General features: G+C 46.9%; 1 long non-coding RNA gene across 1 annotated transcript in view; it reads left to right on the forward strand.

The window, feature by feature from the left end:
- Positions 1 to 11,436, forward strand: part of LOC144100707 (uncharacterized) — a 106,037-nt gene that overhangs the window by 74,084 nt on the left and 20,517 nt on the right. The window contains exon 2 of the long non-coding RNA XR_013307811.1: positions 6,066 to 6,085. This is a non-coding gene — a long non-coding RNA (uncharacterized LOC144100707). The remainder of the gene's footprint in view (positions 1 to 6,065; positions 6,086 to 11,436) is intronic.

The raw sequence follows: 11,436 nt of genomic DNA on the forward strand, positions 1-11,436 counted from the left end.
TTACTTCACAACGAAATTCACGGCTACTTTATTATCAGTATGATCTACACTGAAACTATCATTTCTAACTGTACTAATATTCTTTGCTAAGGTTAAATTAATGTATGAACCGTGATTGGTGGTTGGTTGAGCGGTTAGTGAAATGGTGTTCCCATCGTTCAAACGCGCCTTATTATCTATCAGTGGTTTTGATGCCTGTTTTGTGTATTGAAGCGATAGCTTCACTGCGCTACCTCGTAGCGATTTCGCGGCGCTTGCGGTTCTGACCTTCAAGTGAGCCCTTACTGCGCGGTTCGAGTGGCCACCGATATATGTGAGACATTTACTACATTTCCTTTCTTCAAAACCGGTTCTGGTGTCCACCGATAAATGTTGTCGGGACACAGCCCCGCAGCTTCCCAATGTGGTTTGCTTTCCCGCGCTGCATCCTCCCACGGCTTTGTCTCAGGAGGGGCGCCACGTGGCTCTCCCTGGTTAACCTAACAAGAGATGGCGCTGTCGTCGCAGCGCGAGAGAGTGCTTGCTGCGCGTACGCGGGAAAGAGCGTGACCTTCTTGGCTGGGGAACGGCGTCGAGAGCGGACGTATCGCCTGCGGCGCCCCGCTCTCCGCCATCGGGACGAGGCCTCGTGGTGAGGACCGTTCTCCCGCATCTCGTCCCGTCCGGCTTCGGAGTCTCCCCTGCCCCTAGCGTGGGCGAACATTCGCTCGTAACCTTGCTGGTGAGTCGACAATATCGATTGCTGGGCGTGTTTTGTTGCTGGAGCAATAACTGCCAGTCTGTGTCAGTCAGTGTGTCGTTCCTTCGTTTCCTCAGGGCAAGGCCCGCTATAGTACGCGATCACAGGGTTGAGTCTGCCGGCGGTTAACTGTGCCAGCCGCGATTAAGTAGGCAGAACGTATTTATATGCCCTATTAAAACCCCATAACATCAGACAGTTAATGTGTCATTTCCTTTCTTTAAAACCAATTTTAAAAACCAATCTTCAATTTTATTCGAAAGCAAAGGAAAGGCCCATCATTGGCCCCCTAGGACGGTGGACACCTCATTCCCGCTATAGGGCCCATTCACACTTGAGAGTCGCAGAGGTCGCGCGACCGTTTTGGTCGAAAAGCGACAGTCGCGGGCCAGTCGCTCGCTGCTCGATTTTGCAGTAGCAAACCGCTGAACCAATTAGCGAGCGAGCCGAGCTTTCTGCAACAACGCCGCTCGCGGGTGCGTCGAGCCGCCGTAGTCGTCACTAAGCCTAGCCGGTTTCACATCGATGCCGTAGCTGAGGGCGTTTCGGAACTGACCAGCGCTGTAACCAAGATGCTACGTTCGTTGCGGCTTTATCGTGAACCACGTCTCATGATCATATAAAAATATGCTCGATTTCCGCGACGCCTTCAGCAGCGGAGAAATAGACGCCAGGCGATCCAGCCGCTTTGGGCAACAGCAGCAAAGCAGCTATGAGAAGAAATTTGCTTGTATCCAGCAGCTCGGTATTGGCCAACGACCCTCAAAACTGATTCATTTTTGAATTTCGACTTCCCAGAGCATGGTGTGAATGCAAACAAACAATATACTAGCGCATTTTTTCTGATGCTAGCGGCCGGCATCCAGGCTGGCTGGCAGGCCGCTTGTACGGCAGCGGTGCACATTGCTGCTATATCTTCTGCTATATGCTGCTATATATCTTAAGAGCCACATCAATTTTCAATATTTCGAAAACGCGATTACCCTCGACGCTGTGGCCCAACAAATTCTGGCTACATCGTGCCAAAATACATGCGCTTTAGAAAAGCATGCAGGTAAAGCGACCAAATTTTATGGAGTCACTGCGCCAAGGGTAATCATGTTTTTGAAATTCAAAAAAACTGATGTGGCCATTACTAATCATCATCATCGGCCTGACTACACCCACTGCAGGGCAAAGGCCTCTCCCACGTCTCTCCAATTAACCCTGTCTTCTGCCAGCTGCGGCCGCCGTATCTCGGCAAACTTCTTTTATCTTGGCCTATATAACTTTCTTCCACCCCTGCTATGCTTGCCTTCTCTTGGAATCTACACCATTTCGCTTAGGGGCCAGCGGTTACCTTGCCTTAGCAATACATGCCCTCCCGAAGTCCATTTCTTCCTCCTCATTTCGACTAGGACATCATTAACCGTCGCTTGTTCCCTCACCAACTCTGCCCGCTTCCTGCCCCTCTTAACGTTGGATCTCTCACCTTTCAATCCATAGCTCGCTGAGTTCTCCTTAACTTGAGCTGAACCCTGTTCATTAGCCTCCTCGTTTCTGCTCCGTACGTGAGTACCGGTAAGATACAGCTGTTATCTTCACTAGCTACAAATCTGTTTGAATATACGTGCCTAACTTTAACAGTTGAAAGTTTATTAGTTAAAATTTGTAAGCACCTTGCTACTGAAGACCACTCACCAGTTTTCTGGTGTCCGCCAGAATTAGTAATACAGTGCTGCCAAAGCCATATTTTCACCTCAGAAAGCCTATCTTTAAAAACTACTTAAAATCTTCCCTGAACCACTTGGTATAATGCAATACAGTAATATCTCAGCCAGTTCCTTCGTAAGAATGAGCGACGCAACCGGTGGAAATGCTTCGTCCGTCGCTGCTGCTAAACGATCTGCCAAAGAGCAGAGGCTCTGCTCCGCTGCCCAGAGGACCCGGCTGTTCGCGCCAATGAAGCAGAAAGAGCTGCGCTCAAATTTCGCTTTAGGGAGTATCGTAATAGTCCTTAAACTTTTTTGTGTAAACGTGGACGTATGGAGAGTCAAAACAAACATCCCTGATTTTTTGCCGAGGCGTAGCTGATTACGTCACTTCGATAACGGCCGTTCGCAGTGAATGGGCGACACCACAGTTTCTTCTTTTTTCCATCCTTCATGAGCCTCTGTGCATTTCTCGAACAGACGGGCTTGACATGCCGTCTGTTTTGCGCCAGGTAGTGACGCGCAGTGACCGAACGTTCCGCGTGCACTACCTCGGACAAATAACAGCTTGGCGCCCCCCCCCCCCTCCCAGCTGCTGTGCGCAAAGTGTTGCGCGCGTGTTTTTATTTTTATTTTTTCCTTCCTGACTGTACATGCGCACAACCTGGACAACTTTATTGTTCCCCTTTGTAAATAGTGTATATATGACCGCTCCCTATGTCCTTTCTTGCTGTCCCCTAACCTCTTTCGTTTCACTTCTTCGTACTGCCTGCTATCCTTTATTTCTGCCGCCCCAGCTCAGGTGCCGCCGCCACAGTGATGCCGGGGTTAGCAAAACTCTTTTAACTTCGATTTTTATTACTATTTGTTAATAAACACTTACTACCACATCCTTCGTATTATGAGCTACTTTTCTGGTATAAAGTGCCACCGCTGGTGTTATTTTTTCTGCGCCCCGAAGGCTTGCATCATGGTGCCGTATGACTTAATCTGTGAGTGCTAAGGAATAAAAATGTGAAAGGTAGCATAAAAAATATTTTCGTAAAATGTGCGGTGGGTGTTATATATCTGGTATACCGCCGATGTGCACGAAAGTGTTCATTTTCAAAATCGGTAAAAGTATTAATTGCCGCTTGCGACGACGTAAACTAGCCCTGCAGGATGGCCCAGAGTTAGACTTACCACGCCAATGCAAGGAAAAAAAAACAAATATCGCAAGGCTTCCATAAACTGGTGCATTGTGTAGTTAACGAGCAAGGACACGGTAGCCCTTTGAATGGTGGAGGCCAGTCATATCTGAAGTGGGAAGACCTGCATTTAGCACTGCATCGTGGGCGATACTTGAAAGTGCATGTGCTTTTTAGGTGTGTTTAGAAATCGTTGACACCCATGTGTGCCTTCCCATCCATATCGTGTTCTCCTCCCTCGTGCCAGTGTCCTGGCTATGGCGTACCGCTTCTTTAATGAATATAAAGTTGCAAGTAGCGCTGGTGCCTCGTTTTGTCTTGTCTGTGTGTTGTCGTTTTCAAGATACGTCTTGCCTGATCTATGCACTAACTTGCCCAACACTGCCTCAATGCACACCTCAATGTTGGCCGCGTCTAATTCATAGCCATATTTCTGCGACAAGAATGGCAACAGTCACATCAAGGTGAAGGTCAGATGGGACAGAAGAAATGCAATAATATTCTCAAAGTACTGTTTCCTGCGCATTAAAATATATGTTCCGTTTATTTTCGCCTCTGTTTTCTATTAACTTTTTTGAGTAGTACCACAGGCACAGATGCTGCGTTGGTCGTAGCTAAAATTGTTGGCATATACGTGTTTAAGCTTCCTATGTGAAGCTCCACTGCAAGGCTGCTGTATTAGAGTCAGCGTTGTCTTATAATGCTGGAAACGTAGTTTTCCATTCTTTCTATTCACGCGATTTGTTTTGCTTGGCAGAAAACGCGACCTACAGTGGCGGAGGAAAGTGCAAATGTGTTTCCCTTCCATGCCTCATGTTGCAAGGAAGACGCCAGCGTGGGCAACAGAAACAAGCACATCTAAAATTATTTGTGGAGGTTTACGATCCCATCAGCTGATCAAAAGCTTTAACCTGGCTATGCGAATTATACTATATACTGCTGTTCGCTGTCTGCTCATGCACTCGCGAAGAACACGAACAATTGTTCGCAAAATATCGCTCAATACATACATGCATTTATGTTTCCACGCTAACAGGACCACTTCTACGGTCGTTGTGGTCATTTCGATTCTGAGAGTCACTTATGTAGAGAACCAAGCCTGGCGCTCTCATTCCTGGTGTGGAGGTTGAGACAGATGCAGCTCTGCCATGGCTGGCTGTCCTTCACGTGGCCCTTTCCTTGTATTTTTTTTTCGTAAAGTCAACCCCCCGGTTTTTCTTTTTTACGGAGCTTCTTCTTTTATTTGCGTATAGTTATTCATCTTTAGAAAACCCTTATATTCTACACCCCTACGGGGCATACACGTGGAGGCTAACGAAGAGGATTCGACTCAAATTCAGGACGGTGCAGCGAGCCATGGAAAGAAAAGTGAAAGGTACAACGCCAAGATGCCGGAAGCGGACAGTGGGTGAGGGAACAAACGCGTCTTAATGACATCCTAGTCGAAATCAAGAGGAAGAAATGGGCTTGAGCAGGGCATGTGATGCGAAGGCAAGATAACCGCTGCTCCATACGGGTGACGGAGTGGATTCCAAGAGAAGTCAAGCGTAGCAGGGGGGAGCAGAAGGTTAGGTGGGCGGATGAGATTAAGAAGTTCGCAGGCATAGGGTGGGCGCAGCTGGCAAAGGACAGGGTTAATTGGAGAGACATGGGAGAAGTCTCTGTCCTGCCGAGGGCGTAGCCGGTCCAATGATGATGACCCCATCTCCTCCAGGACAATTTGTACCCTAAAAAAATTGGACAGTCACCATTGTCACTGTTTCCATCACAAAACTGCTTCCTTCTATGCCTATCTTAGCTGTTTATGCCCGTGGCGTTATCATTTTGTTTGTCACTCAAGAGGCGACCAGTTTTTCCTGGAAGGATTGTAGCCGCGCGCAACTGTTTCAGCGATATTAGAGGTTGTAGGTATAGTACAGGCTTTTTCTCGAACAGTGTAAAAAATAGCCGCGCGTGGCCACAATCGTTCCTGAAAATCACGTCTCGTCGCGTGTGACACGCAATAGACAAGGCCGCCGGCGATAAACAGAAAAGGTATGGAGGAAAAACGCTAAGGCGCCCGTGTGCTGTGCGATGTCAGTGCACGTTAAAGATCCCCAGGTGGTCGAAATTATTCCGGAGCCCTCCACTACGGCACCTCTTCTTCCTCTCTTCTTTCACTCCCTCCTTTATCCCTTCCCTTACGGCGCGGTTCAGGTGTCCAACGATATATGAGACAGATACTGCGCCATTTCATTTCCCCAAAAACCAATTATTATTATTATTACGCAGAGGGCAAAGGACAAAATAAGCAACGTTTCAAGGGCAGTGCGCTTTGATCTTAAACATGATACTCCTGTTAGCGTGAAAGGTCCGCTGCTGGATTGCTCACAGCTGCACCAATAAGAGCTGCGACCCGAAAGCACTTGGTATTTGACTCTAATTGCTACCCTTTCCATTCTGTTTCAGGAGGGCCTTATCAAGCCCAGGTACGTAAAGTCATTTTAATTTCAGATATTAACACAACAGCAGTCAGGCATCGATGCAGCGGAAAAGCCGGTGTCGTCCCAGCGGCGTTAAGATGCGTGGTCACGTTTATATGCTTTAAATGATCATAATTTTTTAATTGAGAAAATAGCTTACAATGATTATTAAAGGTCGGGGGACATCTGGAACGAAACATTTAAAGGAAATAATTTTACGTGAAGAAGATTCTGAGTAAATTTGAGTCTGGACCAGAACTTAATTTGAACCTTGGTATTGTGGTAGTTAGTGAAGTCAGCTAGGGAGGTGCTCATTAGTGTGGTACCAATAAAAATAGCATTATTCGCGTAAATTGCAATGGGGAAGGTCTGAAAGAAAAGGATGTGGAAACTGTTGCGATAATTGTGACAAACGCGTTAATTTGAACAAAGAGCAATGAAAGAAACAGCTGAGGGGAGCCATTAGTGCTGTCTCATTTACAAGTTTCCACATAATTTTTGTTTCGTACTGGGAATACAAACTGGCCCTGAGTACCACAGAGGAGAAAGGATGACGAAGAAGACGAAATATGGCCACGTGCACTTATGTGGGTTTGGCTTTTCCAATGCAATGTGAGGCTCCCATACGCTGTGAGCTCATTTTTTTTTATTATGTGGATAGCGTCCACACTGGCAAGTGGGAACCCGTGAAAAAAAATTCCGGAAAAGAAAATCCACCCAATAGATAAGTGTGGATTTTAAAATAAATTGTTATCCTAATCTTAGCCGCCACCACTTATACTGTCACGCCATGTACACTCACAGGCACGACCAGTTGAACAAAAAAATTTCACTATAGAAATTGCACGAGCAGGCGAATAATGCTCACAAATAACTTTCAAAAAATGCCTGGTTCAGAAAACGGCATTCGAAGTGAGCACAGCCTTCTAAAAATGGGTAGATCTACGTGCATGTACTCAAAAAAGAAATCACAGGACGGCGCCGCTCACACGACGATCACTAAAATCTCTCATGCGCGACATTAGATAAATCTTTAAACACTGCTTCTCCTCCAGGCCTTTAAGTAAAGGCCCTCATGGTTGCGAAATGTGCGATCATGAAGGATGTGGCTTAGCGCATATGCTGCAATGTCCCCATTCTTTAATTATACCTTTCTTTACCTGCGTCTTGGGGCTATTTCATTTGCGATCACCTATGAGAACGCTCTCTAGTGTGCACCATCTGTGGTTGCGAGATTCAGGGGCCGATGGTCGAACTGTGGTCTAGGTAGGCAGGTGCAGTGTGACTATCGCTCTCCTACGGTAAGACCAAAAGTCTGGGTGTTGTGCCCAAATTTTTCACTTGTAAAACTTGAGTTTACATAAGGAATTAGAGTAGCGTGGCCAAGTTGTTCGCGCTGAAGTTTCCTCCTCCGTTTTGACGGGCCATTTTCCTGTTCGCTGCAAAATAATGAGGACTGACCGTGGTCAAAAGCGCCACACTGGACGCGCCTTCCCGGTTTCGCTGTTCAGTGGCCCTTACGCTCTCCTTCCGCTTCCACGGAGGTTCCGCCTGGTAACGTCGCCATATTTCAAGCACGTCTAGCACTGAATCATATGAGACTCCTGCTCAGTAGAACAACCAAGCAGATCATATCCACCTTTCCTGGACTTCGCCAACTATTGACATCTGCCGCGCACCGCGCAGCGCAGTGACGATGCTTCTGTTTGTAACTGAGAGAAAACGAAATACTGCGGCGAGATGATGCATGAAAATGATACTGATGGCCTACCCGTCCTACACTTTGTAGAATCTGACTTTTAAGATGTCTCTGTCACCCGCACCGCCTACTTCAGACGCCCATAGGAAATCAAGTGGATGTACCACACATTCAAAATTCCAGCACAGATATTTAATGTTCACCACTATGCAGCACGTGAAGGCCGCCGCGCAAACTACACCCGTTTTCCCAGATTATTTAGGCAGTGTGCATAAGTTCGACGAGGTATGTCCTATGTTAAGCACCCTAACGTGCTTTGTGACGTTTTTCTCACACGTCCATCATCAGGACCAAACACGACCGTATAAACATTCCTCGGTCAAGTTTCAGGTCAACTACTGCAACCTTGTTGGGCAGAGAGCGATGAAGCAATGCCGCAAATGAATTCTACAGTGCACTTCATTATATCTCCCTGTGATATGCACTGAGATTAAAATTGAAACTCATTTGTACACATTTATTGGCTCCTCATGTACGTCAGAAGAGGTAGGGTATGAGAAAGCTTTACAGAAGACTCAATCTCCCATGCATGTCCAGCAACGTGGACCATTAAAAAAATTAGACTTTACACAATTACAAAATTAGAAATTTACACATTTACACAGGCAGACATGCCCGGATTCATCGACTGCGTAATGCTCTTTGCAAATTCGGTTGTACGTCCGTTCAATCCGTAAAGCAAGCAAAAGCAGTAATATGGCAAGGCCATAAATGCTGAAATATCGACACTCGAACAACAAAACCAAACATTCGCCATTGATGTAGAAGTCCATGTTGAATAAGACTTTCTTATTAGTAACGTTTCAAAAAATTAGGTCTATCTGTAGTACGTTCTTCTGCAAATCTTTTTGCATTTAAAAGTTATCTGCTGGGTTAGTTGGTTGTCAGAAATTATAAAAAAGATTTTAGCGCACAGACGTACTACAAGAGGATAACAGGGGCGGTAAATCATAAACGCTTAATGAGGGGAAAGCGACAGACAGTTTAAAAGAAAGATTTTGCTACGCATCGGGAGAGTGGACCCCTGTCTTCAATATTTCCATAGCAGTACGTAGCTTGCAATATTCTAATATTTAGAATTTTTTCCCAAAAATGTTGCAAATCAAGAGGCCTGCAGTGGTGCCCTGCATCCACAAAGTCACACACAGCCTGAAAAATGTGCCCAACCGGTTTAATATATCGGTGGGGGTCTCTGCTCCCGAGAGCTTGCTCAGCCAAGCCGTCCAAAAACATGCAAAAACCAAAATGTTGGCAGTCAGAAGAGGCATGGCCAACGTTTCGTAAAGTGTTCCACCATTGCCGTCTACGAGATTCTCTTGTCCTGCGGAAAATCCTACATTGACCAGACGGGGCATGGTGTGAACGACCGATTTAGGAAACACGCCAAGGTAGGAAACACGCCAATAATGAGGGTAAGCGACATGCAGGACACTGCGTGGCTTGAACCGATTGTATACCACGGCTCCGAGATATGAAGAATCCGGGTAGAGGCAGACAACAAACCGCTCGTGAAACTTTGGAAGCCTTTTACATAAAAAATGTGGGTTCAAACTGTGCCAATAACACATCAGTTTCTATTGCGACAGTATTTCTAGGCTATGTCGACGGGGTCGTGTCACTAAACTGCGTCACCGAAACGTGTCCGCAGCGATTGTGACGTTCTTAGAAGAGATATCATCAAATTAATGGTTGTGATCGATAGAGAACGATGTTAGAATGATGCGCAGAAATTATGATTTCAATATGATGAGTAGTTAATTAATTAGAGCTAATAATGTAAAATTAACATAAAAATAGGACGGACGACAATAAATTGAGTGAAAGGGAAGAAAGCCGTAGACGGCAAAATAGTGGAAAAATAAGTAAAGAAGTGAAAATGAAGTTTGAAATGGATTTAAATGTGTTTGATGAGTGATAATAACGCTGAGAATAACAGCGCTGACATGAGGGACAAAGAAAGAAGAACACAAGAGGACCGGCGCTGACTATCAACTGAAAGTGTATTAGAAAAAACGCGCAAAATATTGCCGCCAGGTGTCCCCGGGCGGCGCCTTGAGGACAAAGAAGTGAGACGCGCGTGCTCTTTGCAGCTGGGACACATGCGGGAACGTTGAAACGATAGATCATTTCATCCTCTACTGCCGGCGGTTTCCACGGCAGAGAATTCAGTTTATTGGGAAATCCTCTCGCTAAATTAGGGCTGCCGTTTACTCTTCCCGTCCGTCATCACTTCGCGCAATTTTGCGTGCGTTCCCAGACACCCTTAAAGCGTGTGGGGGTAGCGGTCTCGGTCACATAGGAGATGCCCTCGACTCAGCGTGGCAAGCCTCAGCCGGAGACCAGCTACCAAGTGACAAGGGGGTTGGCCGTTTGGTGCCCAGCTTTCGCCGGTCGTAAGCCAGAGAATGGGTCGGAGCCAATGGTTCACAAAACAAAACAAAGTTTATACAGCGAAGAGAGGATACAAAGGATTTCACTATCACTCGTGCGAGCACATACAAAGTGATTCACAAATACAATGCAACTCATGCAATGCCACAATAGAGAGAGATGCAATTCAACAAAACATTTGCACTTTAAGTGCACTAACACAGAGAGAGACAAATAAACAAAACACGATTTGTTCACCGGGCACTGCGAAAGACCGACGACCCGAGGAGTTCGACGGGGCCGTCCCGCAGGTTAGCGCACGTTGCCTCGCTGGTCCGGGCTGGGCGAGTGGTATTCTCCCGGGAGTCGAGCGGGCGCGCTTCTCGGAAGCTTAAACGGCGGCTCGGGCTAACCGACAGCGGTTGCAGCCCCTCAGTTATAGGCGCAGACCGCGTCTGTTTGTTCTTCGCGGTAAGGCAGGCGCGCACATACACGCAGCTTCAACTGCAAAAACTCCTCGCGCCGGGGGCGCGACCCCATTGGTCGAGCGCGGAAATCACATTCTAGAACAATCTAGGTCATTCGTGGCACGCTGAGTCATCGGTGCAGAAGCGAAGGGGAGAGGGTATCACTTTGGAGCGGTCAAGGTTTACCCCCTTTCCGTCGACAACCAGCAAAAACTTCTCCGACATTCGAGAAAAATCGACGCCGCGCGTGTCTATGTTTACTTTGGAGCCCCGCCGGCGAGCCGAGTGGAAAGCGCCCGCACGGTTTACGCGCTCTCCGGGTGTTCTTCCTGTTTGTTTTTTTTGTTTTACTTTACTGCGCGCGGGCGCGATTGCTTAGGCGCAGCAGCGCCATTTTTTTTTTCCGAAATGCGCCGAATTTTGTGACACTGCCCCTTCCTTTAAGAATATTGTGCAACAATATTCACAAAACACAAAATTCGTGCGCACATGCTTGCGCTCACAATCTATCTGGCGAATGCAAGAATACACACATCAATACAATGATGTCTGTACGCACACAAGACTTGACAACCGTCAAGATTCACTTCAATACATGCCGCCACTCGGCAAGACATTAGCACACAAGTGTGATACACACCTTAGCCCATACTTCCACCTACATTTCCTACTTGCGCTTCCGTAATGCGCGCGTGAGGACCTTCACAGTTGCCTTGTGTCGCAAAAAGAGTCTCTTCGACTCGCGGGTCTTTTTCTCGGTC

Source organism: Amblyomma americanum, chromosome 8 (assembly GCF_052857255.1).
Source record: "Amblyomma americanum isolate KBUSLIRL-KWMA chromosome 8, ASM5285725v1, whole genome shotgun sequence".
NCBI classification, from domain to species: Eukaryota; Metazoa; Arthropoda; class Arachnida; order Ixodida; family Ixodidae; genus Amblyomma; species Amblyomma americanum.